At 40.0% G+C, this 13,907-nt stretch overlaps 1 protein-coding gene across 11 annotated transcripts in view; it reads left to right on the forward strand.

Annotated features, from left to right (window-relative positions):
• Positions 1-1,140: 1,140 nt before the first annotated feature.
• Positions 1,141-13,907, forward strand: part of FGGY (FGGY carbohydrate kinase domain containing) — a 516,773-nt gene continuing 504,006 nt past the window's right edge. For 6 of the 11 annotated variants that reach the window (XR_016037181.1, XM_088835336.1, XM_088835337.1 and 3 more), the window contains exon 1: positions 1,141-1,248. The gene's annotated coding sequence lies outside the window, so the exon portion shown is untranslated. Of the gene's footprint in view, positions 1,249-1,326; positions 1,481-2,673; positions 4,132-13,907 lie in introns of those variants that run through there. The other 5 variants (XM_088835338.1, XM_055403667.2, XM_055403661.2 and 2 more) reach the window with 3 other exon arrangements.

The raw sequence follows: 13,907 nt of genomic DNA on the forward strand, positions 1-13,907 counted from the left end.
TTCAGAATTTTCCACAGTTTATTGTGATCCACACAGTCAAAGGCTTCTGCATAGTCAATGAAGCAGAAACAGATGTTTTTCTGGAACTCTCTTGCTTTCTCCATGATCCAGCAGATGTTGGCAATTTGATCTCTGGTTCCTCTGCCTTTTCTAAAACCTGCTTGAACATCTGAAAGTTCACGGTGCACATATTGCTGAAGCCTGGCTTGGAGAATTTTGAGCATGACTTTACTAGCATGTGAGATGAGTGCAATTGTGCGGTAGTTTGAGCATTCTTTGGCATTGCCTTTCTTTGGGATTGGAATGAAGACTGACTTTTTCCAGTCCTGTGGCCACTGCTGAGTTTTCCAAATTTGCTGGCATATTGAGTATGTAAGGACAGTGAAGATTAAATGTATCCAGGACCCACCAGACTGTAATTTCCTTAGAGGCTGGGACCCATTTGTAGAATTATAAACTGTGGCACTTTTTCTGATGGTTGCTCACAAAATTAGATGAGTAAATTTAAATAAAGTATCAGGAATAGGATCTGGCACAAACTAAAAACATTTGATAAATATTATTAGGGCTTCCCTCTTAGCTCAGTCGGTAAAGAATCTGCCTGTAATGCAGGAGACCCAAGTTCGATTCCTGAGTCAGGAAGATGCCCTGGCGAAGGAACTGGCAACCCACTCCAGTGTTCTTGCCTTGGAGAATCCCATGGACAGAGGAGCCTGGCAGGCCACAGTCCATGGGGTCGCAAGAGTCGAACACGACTTAGCGACTAAACCACCACCACTTTATTTAAGCAACTGTCTGCTTGAGTCCTGGTGTTCAGTGCATTGTTGAAACGCAAAGTTACAGGATACACGCTGGACACATATACCCACCAGAGGCTACAGAGGGTTTGCGTGGATAAATTCTGCCAGAAGAGCCTGCAGAGCAGGAAACTCGCTGCTTGGGAAGACAGAGCCAACTTCAGGCCTTAAAGGTCCCTGAGAGGGTGGAAAAACCTGTTAGTGACTGAGGTCCACACCACTCGCCGGAGCCGTAAGACCGCAGGGGCAGGCGGGGGCCAATCACCGGCCCGGTTCAAAGGGCCAATCGCGGCACGCGTTACAAGGGCCCGGCCGGAGGGGGCGGGGCCGCGCGCGGGGCGGGGCGGAGCCTCAGCTGCCGCGGCGGACCGCCCAGTCCAGGCGTGGTGGGGCTCCGCTCGGCGACCTGCAGAGCCCTGATAGCTTAAATGTAATTTCTCAGATTGGACAAGTAAGTGACCCTCCTCTCATCCCACGTGTCTACCAGGGGCTTTAGCAGAAGCGCAGGCTCGCAACGCGAACGTTCTCCAACCGGAGAGCGCCTCTGGCCCAAGCCTCCCTCCCCTTTCCCCGCAGTCGCCGCCTCCTCTTCCTCCTCTAACCGCCTGAGTCTTAACGCCAGCCAGCGCCAGCCGGGCCCTTGGCCTCCGAGATCTTGTTGAGTCCCCTGTGTTCACTCCTGGGTGAGGCGTCCGGCCACTCAAGAGACGGGTGGCCCTTTACTGCATTCCCCCATGCTGCCTGAGATGTCTGGAACTCTGGCTGCTGTGCAGTCACTATCCAGTTAATTATGTTAATTTTCTCTCTTTCCCCTCCATCCCCCCAGGGCTCTCTACCACCTTATTTCAGGATATTTCCTGGTAAAGAATCCGCCTGCATTGCAGGAGACCGAGGTTCGATCCCTGGGTTGGAAAGATCCCGTGGAGAAGGGAAAGGCTACCCACTCCAGTGTTCTGACCCGGAGAATTCCATAGACTGCATAGTTTGCTGCTGCTGCTGCTAAGTCAACTTCAGTCGTGTCCGACTCTGACGGAAGCCCACCAGGCTCCCCCGTCCCTGGGATTCTCCAGGCAAGAACAATGGAGTGGGTTGCCATTTCCCTCTCCAATGTGTGAAAGTGAAAGTGAAGTCGCTCAGTCGTGTCCGAACCCTAGCGACCCCACGGACTGCAGCCCACCAGGCGCCTCCATCCATGGGATTTTCTAGGCAGTAGTACTGGAGTGGCTTGCCATTGCCTTCTCCGCTGCGTAGTCTATGGGGTCGCAAAGAGTCGGACACCACTGAGCGACTTTCACTTAGGCATTTTTGAGCCTTTTAATTTCACTCTGGCTACTGTAAGGCATTTTAAGACCTGTGTTGCTTGTAGCTTTCAACACTTTCAGCAACTTGTGATAATATTTGAGGCGCAGTTTAGATTAGATGGTATAATTCTCTTAGGTTACAGTTATCCTCGGTAGAAACGGCCTAGGAGTATCTTTCAATTTTTATTAATGACCTTTCTTTTTTCTGAGAAGGCAATGGCAAGCCACTCCAGTACTCTTGCCTAGAAAATCCCATGGACGGAGGAGCCTGGTAGGCTGCAGTCCGTGGGGTCGCTAAGGGTCGGACACAACTGAGCGACTTCACTTCACTTTCTTTTTAAGAACAAGATGCAAAGTGGTCAGTTACCCTAATCCTTGACTGTGTTCCACTAAGGCACTTTTCATGTCTTAACATTTGTCTCCAAAGAGTCTCTGATTTCGTCACTAAAGAGTCAAGTCATTTCCAAAATACTGAAAAGCAGTCGTCATTAGATTAATTTTTAAAATACGGTATTAGGGGAAGGAAGTGATGATGCTTTTGAATCTCAGAGCAGTGAGATAGAAGGCAAGCTGCCTTTTATTTTGTGGCTGGTGTAAGAGGGTAGAGTTCTGTTTTATTTTGCTTGCTTTTCCCCTCTTCCCTATAATCCGCCAAATATGCATCCTGAAGTTGTACTTTTTAGGTTGCCAGCTGGTCCTTCCAGCCTTCTGACTGCCTCCTGGTCTTCTGGGAGTCTCCTGTTAATGAGGTCCTGTCTTTGGCTTTTGACCTGGTGGCCACTGGCCTGAAGTTTGGAGGGATCAGCTAAGGAGGACTTCCTGGTGGCAGGCTCAGAAAACTTTATTAAGGATGATTGAAGGAACCCAGAGGGTAAGAAGGCCTGGAGATTGATTTTGAGGGGAAGGGAGCCTCCCTGCTGGATTTGGAAGTCAAAACATGTGTATTGGGAGAAGGAACTAACCTAGAGGGTGGAGATCTGTGTCTTTCTGGGTGAAGTTAAGTTTACTGGGCGGAGACTGGACCTTCTTCCAGTCTGTTAATTGTTACTGTGGACCTTGTCTTTTCCTGGAATCTGGTTCCCTTTCCCTAACCTACTTCACTTAGTTCAAATCACTATCTGTTATCAGCTGGTTCTGAAAACAGTTTCAGGTAGTGAATCTTCCCTACTCCCACCCCAAAATATTTGAAATAATTATTTTACCAGAATGTACTACAGAGAGTATTCAGCCTCTTACCTGCCCCTATTTTTATAAGGTGGAATTTAGAGTCTACTCAGATTATGTAAGAGGAAGTCACCCAAACCAGCTATTGCGTTCATTTGTTTGTTCACTGATTTGGGAATGTGCTCTGGGCCTGAGCACTGTGGTAGGCTCTGGGAAAGCAAGGATTGGTCTTTGCTTTCAAGCTTTCATCCATTCTGCTTCTGTCTAGTCTGGCAAAGGAGATTATATGATAGTGAGATTGATGCTGTAGCAAGGTTTAAGAAGATTCTCCTCTGTAATGGCCTGTATGGGAAAAAGATCTAAAAAAAGAGTGGATATTGCTGATTCACTTTGCTGTACACCTGAAACTAACACAACATTATTAATCAACTATACTCCAATAAAAATCCATTTTAAAAGATTCTCAGGAGTTGCGAGAAGTCCAGATGACCCACTCACTATAGGCTCAGAGGAGATAATACCCAACTGGAGAGTGGCAAAGCCTCAGTATGAGTGGGCTGGAGAAAGACAAAGGAAAGTGGATTATCTGACTTGGGACAGCATGGGCAAAACTATGCAAGGCTGGTGCACTGCTGATTATGGGCAGACAGGAGAGGGTGAAGTGGGAAATCACCAAAAAGGAGGATGGGGAGAGTGCAAAGGCCGGCTCAGGGAGGGTTAGGTGAATCAGCTTAAGGAGGTTGAAATGTATCTCTAGAGCAAGCAGTAGCTATTAAAGTGACTGACACTCAGGGATGTGTTTTAGAAAGTTAATTCTGGCTGCAAGGTGGCAAATGAAGTGGTGAGGACTGAAGAGACTTTTAACGCGGGTGAGAGATGGGTTAGCATAGTTATGGGACTCGAAGAGAGGGATTAGAATAGAATGATTAAGAATAATTACTGATTGAATGTAGGAGATGAGGAAAGAATATAGCAGTCAGGATACACTGGGAAAGAAAAGGCATTCACTACTGGGATATTTTTCAGCAGCTTTACTGAGGTATACCTGGCATACAGTAAACTGTACATATATAAAGTGTCTAATTTGAGATGTTTTAATATTATCCATGACGCTGTCATCACAATCAAGATAAAAAACATTTCTTATACCCCTGTTGATTTCTTGTGCCCTTTTCTAATTCCCTCCAAGAACCAGTGAGCTGCTTTCTGTCAGGATAGCTTATTTAAACTTTTAGAATTTTTATCTGTAGGGTCATACAATATGTATCTTTTATGTACGGTGACTTTTCTTTAGCATGATCCTCTTGAGATTTGTCCAGGTGGTGTGTGCATACATAGCTTATGTTTTGTTTTGCTGAGTAGTGTTCCATTGTACAACTATGCTATATTTAGTTTATCTATTAACCTGTTGATGGACATTTGAATTATTTGCTGCTTCTTGGCCACTGCACATAAAGCTGATATGATTACTTGTATAAATGTCTTTGTACAGCCTTTGTTTCTCTTGGTTAAATACTTAGAAGTGGAATGGCTAGTTTACATGGTAGGTGTGTATTTAACTTTTTAAGGTGCATCCAGTCTGTATTTCAGAGTGATTCTAGTTTGCGCCAACTGCTGTGGTCACTTTTAAATTTTAGTTATTCTATTAATGTGGAATTCTCTCATGAGGTTTTAATGTGTACTTCCCTAATGACTAATAATCTCTAGCTTCTTATCATGTGCTTATTTCCCCATATATATTTCATATATCTTCTTGGTTAAGGTGTTTATTACATCTTTTGTCCATTTTAAAAAATGACCTATTTCTTTATTGATTTTTGAGAGGTTTTTATGTATATTCTCATTACAAGTTTTTTTAAATCATAGTTGTGATTTGGAAAAATTTTCTCCCATTTTGTGGCTTATATTTTCATTTTCTTAACAGTGTCTTGAAAAGCAGATTTCTTAATTTTGGTGAAGTTTAATTTATCAGTTTGTAATTTTAATGATGTCTGTTTTATCAGTTTATTCTTTTATGAATCATGGTTTTGGTATCTAAAAAGCTGAGCCTAGTCTGACATCTCAGATAGTTTCTCCTCTTTTTTTTTAAGAAGCTTTATTTATTATTTTACATTACATCCAGGATCTATTTTATGTTAACCTGTAGAACAAAATATGGACAAACTTTATTTTTTGCATATGGTATCAGCTGTTCCAGTACCATTTGATAAAAAGCCTGTGCTGTCGTTGCTCATGAAGTGTCTTTGTACCTTTGAACAGAATCAGTTTACCATGTGTATATGGGCACCCATTTCTGGATGTTTTATTTCATTACATTGATTTTTTTTTGTCTATTTTAATGCTGTTACCACTTAGTTTTGATGACTATAGCTTTGTAATAGGTATTAAAGTCAGGTAGAATATCCTTTAATTTGTTTGTTTTTAAGGTTGTTTTGGTTTTTCTACATCTGTAACATTTCCATATTAATTTTATAATCATTTCAAAATAAAGCCCTGCCTAGATTTTAATTGCAATTTAGTTTAATCTATACATTAATTTGGGGAGAGAATTGACATCTTCAATTTTGTTTTCTACCCTTAGACAGAGTATATCTGTTCATTTGTTTAGGTCTTCCTTAATTTCTCTCAGCAGTATTTTTCTAGCTTTCAGTAGATGAATCTTTGTCAGATTATCTGTAGGTAGTTCTCATTTTTTGATACTATTGAAAATAATGTTGTCCTTTTAGGTTTCAGCTATCAATTGTTTGTTGCTACTTGTATATTGACCGTGTGTCTTGCCATCTTGCTAAATTACTTCTTTAGTTCTAATAACTTTTTGCTGGTACCATCAGATTGTGTGATCATGTTTTCTGTGAAAAAAGACAATTTTACTTCTTCCCTTCAATGAGAATCATGTCTTAACTTTTCTTGCCATAGTACACTGGCTAGAATCTCCTGTGCTTAGAGGTTTTTTAAATTTTTTTAAATGAAGAATGGATGTAATATTTTCTCAGTTGCTTTTTTCTGTAACTATTGAGATCATAATTTTTTCAAAGACTATTAATATGGTCAGTTGCATTCATTGATTTTTTTTTCTTTTTTTGAACTTTAAGTTAACTTTGTATTCCTGATGTAGATCTCACTTGGCCAGGACCTATTTCCTTTTTATATTTTATTGGATTCTATTTGCTAAAATTTTAAGAATATTTGCATCTGTGTTAATGTTTGGTAATGATATAATTTTCTTTCCTTAGATTGTCTTTTAAGTTTTGTTATCAAGATAATTCTGGCCTCATAGAATGAGCGGGGAAATATTTCTCTTCAGTTTTCTGTAAGGGTTCATGTAGAATTGACATTGTTTCTTTTCTCAGGTGTTTGGTAGAATTCATCAGTGAAGCCATTTGGGTGTTTTTTTTTTTTTTTTTAATGGAGGAGACAGAAAAGTCAATTGACTTAATAATAGAGGACTGTGCAGATTATGTTTCTTGAGTGAGGTTTGATAGTTTCTATTAATATCTTTCAAGGAATCTGTGCATATCATCTAAGGTGCTCATAACACTTTTATTATCATTTAAAAATTTATAGAATCTGTTGTAATTTCATACTGGTTGTCTCTTTTCTCTTTTTTTGATCATTCTTGCCAGAAATTTATTAATATTATAGATTTTCTGAAAAAGTCAACTTTTTGTTTTTATTTATTCTCTTTATTATTTTTTAACTTATTGATACCCAAAATTTTATTTTCTTTCTTCTGCTAACTTTGCATCCCTCTTACTCTTTTTTTTTTTCTAATGTATTACGGTAGAAATTAAGATCATTTACTTGAGATGTCTTTTCTAATATAGGCATTTGAGGCTGTAAATTTTTAAGTATGGCTTCAGTTGCATCCCACAAGTTTTGTTGTTTTTATTTTCATTCAGTGAATACATTTTCTACTTTTTTAAAGTGTCTTTTTGACCTATGGTTTATAGAAGTGTGTTATTTGATCTCTGAATATTTGAGGATGTTCCACATATCTATTATTGATTTATAATTTAGTTCCATTTAAGTCAAAGAAAGTAGCTTATATGCTTTGAATTTTTTTTTAACTTTTTGAGATTTGCTTTATGGCCCAGAATGTGGTCTGTCTTTGTATTAGGTTGGTGCAAAAGTTCTTGCGGTTTTACAGTGTTGAACTTTGCTGTTTGATATTGGAAAACATTCTTAAATGTGGTTTTGTTATACATCATTTTAATGCACATTTCTCACTTTATTTTTTTGTTAAGGACTTACTACTTACTGTTTATTTTATATTTATTTTAGACTAGGGAAATGATGTTAGGTTAAAAAAGTGAATACAAGTGATTTGTTTATTTGAATTCAAAGTGAATCATAAAGCAAAGTAGACAACTCAGCATCAGCAACGTATCTGGCTCAGGAACTGCTAACAAGTGTACAAGAAGCAGCCACGGTTCAAGAAGTTTTTCAAAGGAGATGAGAGCCTTGAAGATGAGGAGCATAGTGGCCAGCCACTGGGAAGTTGACAGTGACTAGTTGAGAGGATCATCGAAGCTGATGCTCTTACAACTACATGAAAAGTTGCCCAAGATCTCAGTGTCGACCATCCTACATTCATTTGGCATTTGAAGCAAATTGGAAAGATGGAAAAGGTTGATAAGTGTGTTCCTCATGAGCTGACTGAAAATCAAAAAAATTGTCATTTTGAAGTGTCGTCTTCTCTTACTGTATGCAACAGCAACAAAATATTTCTCTATCGGATTCTGATGTGTGACGAAAACTGGATTTTATATGACAACCGGAGGTGACTAACTCAAAGGTTGGACCAAGAAGAAACTTCAAAGCACTTTCCAAAGGCAAACTCGCACCAGAAAAAGGTCATGGTCACTGTTTGGTGGTCTGCTGCTGGTTTGATTTACTTTCAGTTCAGTTCAGTCCCTCAGTTGTGTCTGACTCTTTGCAACTCCAGGGAGTGCAGCATGCCTGGCCTCCCTGTTCATCACCAACTGCCAGAGTTTACCCAAACTCATGTCCATTGAGTCGGTGATGTCATCCAACCATCTCATCCTCTGTTGGCCCCTTCTCCTCCTGATGACTATCTTTCCCAGCATCAGGGTTTTTTCAAATGAGTCAGCTCTTCGCATCAGGTGGCCAAAGGATTGGAGTTTCCGCTTCAGCATCAGTACTTCCAATGAATATTCAGGACTGATTTCCTTTAGGATTGACTGGTTGGATTAACTTGGAGTCCAAGGAACTCTGAAGAGTCTTCTCCAACACCACAGTTCAAAAGCATAAGTTCTTCAGTGCTCGACTTTCTTTATAGTCCAACTCTCACATCCATACATGACCACTGGAAAAACCATAGCCTTGACTAGATGGACCTTTGTTGACAAAGTAATGTCTCTGCTTTTTAATATGCTATCTAGGTTGGTCATAACTTTCCTTCCAAGGAGTAAGCGTCTTTTATTTTCCTGGCTGCAGTCACCATCTGCAGTGATTTTGGAGCCCCCCAAAAATAAAGTCTGTCACTGTTTCCACTGTTTCCCCATCTATTTCCCATGAAGTGATGGAACTGGATGCCATGATCAAAGTTTTCTGAATGTTGAGCTTTAAGCCAACTTTTTCACTCTCCTCTTTCACTTTCATCAAGAGGCTCTTTAGTTCTTCTTTACTTTCTGCCATAAGGGTGGTGTCATCTGCATATCTGAGGTTATTGATATTTCTCCCAGCAATCTTGATTCCAGCTTGTGCTTCTTCGAGCCCAGTGTTTCTCATGATGTACTCTGCATATAAGTTAAATAATCAAGGTGACAATATGTAGCCTTAATGTACTCCTTTTCCTATTTGGAACCAGTCTGTTGTTCCATGTCTAGTTCTAACTGTTGCTTCCTGACCTGCACACAGATTTCTCAAGAGGCAGGTCAGGTGGTCTGGTATTCCCATCTCTTTCAGAATTTTCCACAGTTTATTGTGATCCACACAGTCAAAGGCTTCCGCATAGTCAATAAAGCAGAAGTATATGTATTTCTGGAGCTCTCTTGCTTTCTCCATGATCCAGTGGATGTTGGCAATTTGATCTCTGGTTCCTCTGCCTTTTCTAAAACCTGCTTGAACATCTGAAAGTTCACGGTTCACATATTGCTGAAGCCTGGCTTGGAGAATTTTGAGCATGACTTTACTAGCATGTGAGATGAATGCAATTGTGCAGTGGTTTGAGCATTCTTTGGCATTGCCTTTCTTTGGGATTGGAATGAAGACTGACCTTTTCCAGTCCTGTGGCCATTGCTGAATTTTCCAAATTTGCTGGCATATTGAGTGCAGCCCTTTCACAGCATCATCTTTCAGGATTTGAAGTAGCTCCACTGGAATTCCTTCACCTCCACTAGCTTTGTTCATAGTAATGCTTCCTAAGGCCCACTTGACTTCACATTCCAGGATGTCTGGCTCTAGGTGAGTGATCACACCATCGTGATTATCTTGGTTGTGAAGATCTTTTTTGTACAGTTATTCTGTGTATTCTTGCCACCTCTTCTCAATATCTTCTGCTCCTGTTAGGTCCACACCATTTCTGTCCTTTATTGTGCTCATCTTTGCATGAAAAGTTCCCTTGGTAGCTCTAATTTTCTTGACGAGATCTCTAGTCTTTCCTATTCTATTGTTTTCCTCTATTTCTTTGCACTGACCACTGAGGAAGGCTTTCTTATGTCTCCTTGCAATTCTTTTGAACTCTGCATTCAAATGGGTATATCTTTCCTTTTCTCCTTTGCTTTTCACTTCTCTTCTTTTCACAGCTATTTGTAAGGCCTCCCCAGACAGCCATTTTGCTTTTTTGCATTTCTTTTTCTTGGAGATGTTCTTGATTCCTGTCTCCTGTACAATGTCACGAACTTCCGTCCATAGTTCATCAGGCACTCTATCAGATCTAGTCCCTTAAATCTATTTCTCACTTCCACTGTGTAAGCATAAGGAATTTGATTTAGGTCATACCTGAATGGTCTAGTGGTTTCCCCCCACTTTCTTCAATTTTAGTCTGAATTTGGCAATAAGGAGTTCATGATCTGAGCCACAGTCAGCTCCCGGTCTTGTTTTTGCTGACTGTGTAGATCTTCTCCCTCTTTGGCTGCAAAGAATATAATTAATCTGATTTCGGTGTTGGCCATTTGGTGATGTCCTTCAGCTTCCTGAATTCCAGTGAAACCATCACATCTGAGAAGTATGTTTAGCAGATGGATGAATTGCACCAAAGACTGCAATGCCTGCAGCTGGCATCGGTCAACAGAAAGGGCCCTCTTCTTCATAAGAATACCTGACCGCACGTCACACAGTCAGCACTTCAAAAGTTGAACAAATTGGACTATGAAGTTTTGCCTCATCTGCAGTATTCACCTGACCTGTTGCCAACTGACTACCACTTCTTCAAGCATCTAGAAAAAGTTTTTCAGGGAAAATGTTTCCACAACCAACAGGAGGCAAAAATACTTTCCAAGGTTTTGTGAAATCCTAAAGCATAGATTTTTATGCTACAGGAATAAACAAACTGATTTCTCATTGGCAAAAATGTGTTGATTATAGTGGTTCCTATCTTGATTAATAAAGATGTGTTTGAGTCTAGCTATAATTTAAAATTCATAGTCCAAAACTACAGTTACATTTGTACCAACCTAATAAGTATTTCATGTGCTTTTGAAAAGAAAAAATATATTCTACTTTTGTTGGGAAAAGTGCTTTTTACATGTCAGTTAGCTTTATTGACTACTGGAATGTGTTATGTACTTGCTGATTTTCTGTCTACCTGTTCTACCAGTTGTTGAGAGTGGCACATTTAAATCTCTCACGATAATTGTAGAGATACACGTTTCTCCTTGCAGTTCTATCAGATTTTGCTTTAGGTATTCTGACACTCTGTTATTAGGTGGATTAATATTTGGGATTTTTAGGTCATATTGGTGAATCATCCACTTTATTATTTCATAATTTCAGATGCGAGTTTTTCTTCAATATCTACTGAATCATTATTTCTGGTAATATTTTTTAAAATCTACTTCAGTTCAGTTCAGTTCAGTTGCTCAGTTGTGTCCATCTCTTCACGATCCCATGAATCACAGCACGTGAGGCCTCCCTGTCCATCACCAACTCCCGGAGTTCACTCAAACGCATGTCCATCGAGTCGGTGATGCCATCCAGCCATCTCATTCTCTGTCGTCCCCGTCTCCTCCCACCCCCAATCCTTCCTAGCATCAGACTCTTTTCCAGTGAGTCAGCTCGTCGCATGAGGTGGCCAAAGTATTGGAGTTTCAGCTTTAGCATCAGTCCTTCCAGTGAACAGTGTTATACTAATATAGCAAAGGTCCGTCTAGTCAAGGCTATGGTTTTTCCAGTGGTCATGTATGGATGTGAGAGTTGGACTGTGAAGAAAGCTGATCGCCGAAGAATTGATGCTTTTGAACTGTGGTGCTGGAGAAGACTCTTGAGAGTCCCTTGGACTGCAAGGAGATCCAACCAGTCCATTCTAAAGGAGATCAATCCTGGGTGTTCATTGGAAGGACCGATGCTAAAGCTGAAACTCCAATACTTTGGCCACCTCATGTGATAAGTTGACTCACTGGAAAAGAGTCTGATTCTGGGAAGGATTGGGGGCGGGAGGAGAAGGGGACGACAGAGAATGAGATGGCTGGATGGCATCACCAGCTCGATGGACATGAGTTTGAGTGAACTCCGGGAGTTGGTGATGGACAGGGAGGCCTGGCGTGCTGTGATTCATGGGGTCGCAAAGAGTCGGACATGACTGAGCAACTGAACTGAACTGAACTGAATATAGCAAAGTCTAGCTCTCTTTTGATTGTTCTTTTATGGTATACCTTTTTCCTGCTTTTCCTTTTTAACCTGTTTGTTTCCTTATATTTTAAATGGGCTTTTTATAGACAGCTTAACAAGGCAAGACATAAAAATCTCTGCCTTTTAATTAGGGTGTTTGGACTATATATAATGTAATTCCTATGGTTTGTTTTAAACATAGCATATTGTTTTTTTTCTTTTCTATTTGTTCCATCTGTCTTTTGTTCTCTTTTCTCTTTCTCTGCCTTCTTTTGGATTATTTTTTAATTCCATTTTTTTCCTCCTTTATTGGCTAATTAAGCATATCCTTTTTTCAGATATTATTTTAGTGGTTGCTTTAAAGTTTGTAGTATACATCTTTAATTTATCAGAGTCAACTTTCAAGTGATATTATACCACTTCATATGTAATATAAAACCATGTGTAAAATTAGAAAGCCAGTGGAAATTTGCTGTATGACACAGGAAGTTCAAATCCAGTGCTCTATGACAACCTAGAGGGATGGGATGGGGGTGGGAGGTGGGATGGAATTTCAAGAGGGAGGGGACATACATGTACCTATGGCTGATTCATATTGATATATGGCAGAAACCAACACAATTTTATAAAGCAGTTATTCTCCAATTAAAAATAAATTAAAAAGACTATATAACAGTGTTTTTCTAATTCTTGCCTCATAGTTTTTGTACTACTGCTATTTATGTTATACAGTACATTTTGCTGCTGCTGCTAAGTCGCTTCAGTCGTGTCTGACTCTGTGTGACCCCATAGACGGCAGCCCACCAGGCTCCCCCGTCCCTGGGATTCTCCAGGCAAGAACACTGGAGTGGGTTGCCGTTTCCTTCTCTGATGCATGAAAGTGAAAAGTGAAAGTGAAGTCACTCAGTCGTGTCCGACTCTTAGCGACCCCATGGACTGCAGCCTATCAGGCTTCTCTGTCCATGGGATTTTCCAGGCAAGAGTACTGGAGTGGGTTGTCACTGCCTTCTACAATACATTTTACTGCTCCGTATATTGAAACCCCACAATACATGGTCACTATTTTAGTTTTAAGCAGTCAATTATCTTTTTAAGAGATTCCGAACTTTTAAAAAAGTGTATATATATCCACATAGTTACCTTTATGCTCTTCCTTTTATTTTATGGATCCAGCTTTCCTTGAGATATTATTTTCTCCCACTTCTTGTGGTACAGTTCTGCTGCTGAGAAATTTTGATCTTTTTTTCTTTTTTTGTGTGCGCACCCTGAGGCATGTGGAACTTCCCAAACTAGAGATAGAGCTCACACCCTCTGCAGTGGAACAGCAGAGTCTTAACCGCTGGATCACCAGGAAAGCCACAGATGTTTTGTTCTTTTTTTTTTCCTCTGATGATGAATTTTGGTATGTCTCACAAAAATCTTTATTTCAGCTTCAGTTTTGAAAGATTTTTTTTCCCACAGGATAAAGAATTCTAGTATAAAGTTTTTTCTTGTAGTTCATCAAATCTTGCGTTGCTGTCTCATAGCTTGCTTTATTTCTGTTGACATTCTCACATTTTTTTCTTTTTTCTTTTTTTTGAATAATTTTCCATCTCCACCCTGACTGCTTTTAAGATTTCTCTTTACTGTTGGTTTTGAACAATTTTGTTATGATGTTGCTTGGCTGAGTTTTCTTTATATTTCTTTTGTTTGGAGTTTGTCTTCTTGAATATGTGGTTTTATAGTTTTCATCATATTTGGAAATTTATAACCATTATGTCTAATGTATTTCTCCTGATCCCTTCTTTGTTCTCCCCTTCAGGTATTCCCATTTCACATATATTAGGTCACTTAAGTTTTTCCACAGCTCACTGAT

Source organism: Moschus berezovskii, chromosome 4 (genome assembly GCF_049115385.1).
Source record: "Moschus berezovskii isolate FMDL1 chromosome 4, NW_MosBer_1.0, whole genome shotgun sequence".
In the NCBI taxonomy this organism is placed as follows: Eukaryota; Metazoa; Chordata; class Mammalia; order Artiodactyla; family Moschidae; genus Moschus; species Moschus berezovskii.